Here is a 4,168-nt window from a genome sequence, read left to right on the forward strand (position 1 = left end):
TATTCCCCCCTCTCAGTTGAAATCTTCGCAAGGCTCAAATTATCATTTTAAAAGCATAGAAAGCTTATAGAACCTCAACTGTGTTTAAATTTCAGTCTTTTCCCGCCAATGTATATAGTAGAAAAATGTACAAATGCATTCGGAAAAGCTACACTCCATTAAAAATTAAAAACCATTCTCCAGACCCCTTTTGGTTTCACTTTGCCCCCTCCACCTTCTAGAACGTTCCTACGCCCCTGAAGAGCGCAACAATATTATCAGTTGCAGCAAGTTCCAGCGAAACTATATCTACAGAACAGGATTGTAAACAGTTTCATTCAAAACAACTATTAAATTTTAACATGATTTTCTTTATCAGTGGAAATTCCTACAATTGAAATTCAGCAGGCTACTAAACCTAATATCGAGACAAATTCCTTCTTAACATTGACTTATATAAGACCCATATAATAATTCCAGATGATTATGATGAAAGTCTTCCATCAGCAAATAATTATTATCCCAGGGCATGTTCAGAGGAAGACTTTCAAATTTGTAAAAGTTCACTTGAAAGCCAAGGGCCTGGAAAACAAAACAAACTATCTTACATTTCAGGATATGTCTTATCTCGTTGTAATAAAAACCACAATTGTGAATAATGCAAAACCAAACTTGTAGATGAAAAACAAACACTCAACCAGTCAAATATATTAGCATCATTTAAGTCTCGTGATACATCAACATTCAGTATCTTGACAATACCAACTGAAAGATTCCAGAGCAACGTATCTGAGATCAAGGACAAGTTTGATAAACTTTTCCCAATGGTAATACAAATGAATAAAGTCAAAGAGAGGATTACCAGAATTATTTCAAGATCAATCTTGGTTTATTTCAAAAGATGAGATGCATCAGCATGTTCCATGTGTTGATTACTTGAAAGAAATAATTAATTTTTTTGTACAACTTTCCATTCGTAGTACATTGGAAAAACATAATTTAAACCACAAGTATGACAAAGCCCAGAAACATCTAGATCGCAAATTACTTAAGGTTCAACATTAACAAATACTTACCAAACATTTTAGTCGTTAACCATTTCGATAACATATACTTGGATTAATAATATTCCAATTATTTATCCCAGAAATACCCTTGGATTAATGATCATTAATTTAACCTCTGGCCCTGATTCAAGTAACAAAGGTCTAAAATAACATAAAAAATAGTTAATATATGAACTTTCTTAAAATAATTAAATATAATTAATTAAAAACTTACTTTTTATCTTATCTTAATAAATTGTATTGAAAATCCTCTAAGCAATCGTATTTCTTTATTAAAGCTGCACATATGATTCATTGAATTTCATTCAAAACGTAAACCTACTACAAATAAACACGGGAAGAAAAAGCTTTCTCCCGGTTGATAGATGGCGCCGACGTTAACGAAAAAAAGGGGTCGCAGCGATGTATAGGGAGTTTCATATCTCTATATTGTCAGTATCTCTGATTTTACTTCGATTCTGTGGTGGCGAATAGTTTGAGTCGGGGTAAAAACATTTTTCCAAAATGTATGCCCATGGCCTTTTTAGTAGATAAATTCTGGCTAGCAGACAACAATATCCGATTTACGCTCTTTACACCTCCTTTTCAGAAGGAGTAAAAAGTGTAGCCCTAATACTCCGGAACAAGCGAATAATTTATGGGGCGGAGTAATTATCATCCCCGGAACAAGCGAATAAAACGTCTTCGGTTAAAAAGAATACACTTTTAATTCGAGCTGGGCACAGGCAAAAAGAAACCACATATTAGTTCAAATAAAGAAGTATTGGTCCCTATTCTCAAAAAATTCCTATTTTATCCATTTTTATTGTGAAACGTGTCTGTTTTAAGTTATTCGCGTAGGCTCCAGCTGGTTTTTCAAAATACGTTTCGGACGAAAAAATAGTGCGGGATGCAATGCAAAATACGGCCTACAAACCGGTAAATATCGCCATGAAATGTAATTTTTTTCATTTGGCATTTCCAGGTGTAGTAATAAACACTTAAATTTTGAGCCGTGATGCGGTGTACACATCCGCGGTTTTTGCGTCGAAACTCACATGCATTGAAAACTATCTAGATCCTGCAATGTTACATGTTTAAATCATAGAGATAGAAAATAAGTAGAGGCCCAATGAAATCTGAGGGTTTGATCCGCGCTGCTATCCCCCTTCACGAGCTATGCGTTATAGGGAAGAAATACGTGGCGCCACAAACGGCCATCTAAGAAACTAAACTCCCTTTGTGGCAACCAGCTGGGCTCTACGACGTCATTGCAGAATGTAAACAACGTCGATACTTCGAGAGAAAAAACAAGGATACTGTATTTTAAAATACAGTATCCTTGGTTAAATACAATTATCAATTCAAATATTATATTTCTGATAGACTGGCATTGCATACAATTGTCCTTGGAAAAGGATTATAGTGGTAAGTTTTCTTCGAACTGCTTCTTTTAACTATATCATTGGGTATCTGCTGATTTTTCTTAATCTTATATATACAAGTATCCTATGGGGACTTTTCCACTGGCCGTTGATAGCCACAGCCATAAATACAAGGGCTGATGTGTCTTGAGTTTACGAATCCGGAAAATTCATTTGCTGTCCATTCAGTATGTTTCTTGATTTACGTTTCATCAATAGATAATGCTATTAAAAGTTAATGATCTGATTTGTCACTCACATTTTTAATGTAGTTAAAACTTGGAACGATTTTGTTTATCCATTCTTGTAGAGGGTTGGGATGTGGTAAACAAAGGTGTTTTCTCAAGAAACCTATGCTTTCGGAGAATAAAAATGAACTGTCATGGACTAAGCTTCGTAGTAATCGAGGTTATTGCTGATTTTTTATTCTTCAATCCAGTTTGGTGTAAAAATTTAAACAGTTCTATTGAAGTTGGACCAAATCTTTCGTCTAAATTCAATAAAAGCTTTCGTTTTCTCATTTCATGAAGAGTTTTTTAAAGATGAATCATCTTCAATCTCGTCCATTTCAGTAGATTAAAAATCCATCCATTCTGACTACAAATTTTAAATAAGGTAAATCACGGAATATTAATTATTAGGGCAACTATTTTCTTCTGTATATTCTTTATCTGAGGATGACACTTCTAACTCGGGAGTGTGGAGACCATAGAATGTTTCATATTGGACATCCGAAGACTTTTTGGGAGTTGCAATGCTTCCGTGCAACAGTAGGTTCTAGATGTATATTATTAATCTCGAGTGTCTCCGAACTGACCAAATCAATATGTTAGCTGTAAGTCCGCTTTAAAGTGGTTTTTGTATATACCGATATCACTAATATTATTAAACCCTTAAAATTGTATACTTTTCTCCCAGTTTTGTTGAATCTCAAGGGAAAATACAATATGGAACTTCACAAGCTTCAACTATTTTCAGATTTATTTAAATTTGCCTAAGTACTCTAATTAAATTATTATAATTCATTCAAAATTGTATGTAAAACAAGTAATATTTCAAACTTCAAAAAAAATTACTTTATTTATGATAATAAAGCCTATTAAAAGTTGAAACTTCCTTAGAGCCTAAAAAGTTTGGCTTTCAAAAGCTGTAGTTATTTTTTCACGCCTATTTCGTTGCCTGAAAGCAAAATCCACGTAACTTCTTAAGACTTGTGTATATAGTTACGTGGATTTTGCTTTCATGCGACGATTTCTAGTTCCTCCAGAACGGTGTGGTGGCGCTACGTGCTTCTTCCCTATAACGCATGCCACGGGGGGGGGGGGATGAAATTTCCATAACAGAAAGCAGCTCTTTTTTTCCCCCTGTCTGGGCCTCTACTTATTTTCTATCTCTATGGTTTAAATTTTATGTCATAAATGAATACTTCTCTCATAACGATATATTATAAACTTCAGGTAATAGCGTTTGACTTCATTTGAGCCCTCTAGATCGCTCTGATCGACATTTTACGTTACATTTGCGTGCTCCGAGGCTCCGCTCAGATTATCATAGTTATATGAAGTAGAGATCATTCGAAACCAATCTGAAGATTTCGACAGAGCAGCGGTTCGAGCAAGTTATTATCGTTTTCCGACTCACTTTATTCGCTCGTAGCCAATAGACGCTAAAAAAAATTATTCGCGTTAAAACAAAAACCGTCAAAAGAAAAGATTTTCA

The 4,168-nt window shown here is 34.5% G+C and overlaps 1 long non-coding RNA gene across 1 annotated transcript; it reads right to left on the reverse strand.

The window, feature by feature from the left end:
• Positions 1-856: 856 nt before the first annotated feature.
• Positions 857-1,351, reverse strand: LOC149943223 (uncharacterized). Its single transcript, XR_016481122.1, has 3 exons — positions 1,261-1,351; positions 1,056-1,187; positions 857-914 (listed from the first exon to the last, which is right to left on the reverse strand). It is a non-coding gene; the product is annotated as an uncharacterized LOC149943223 (long non-coding RNA).
• Positions 1,352-4,168: the final 2,817 nt, after the last annotated feature.

This window comes from Leiobunum rupestre, chromosome 6 (genome assembly GCF_980474605.1).
Source record: "Leiobunum rupestre chromosome 6, qqLeiRupe1.1.hap1, whole genome shotgun sequence".
NCBI classification, from domain to species: domain Eukaryota; kingdom Metazoa; phylum Arthropoda; class Arachnida; order Opiliones; family Sclerosomatidae; genus Leiobunum; species Leiobunum rupestre.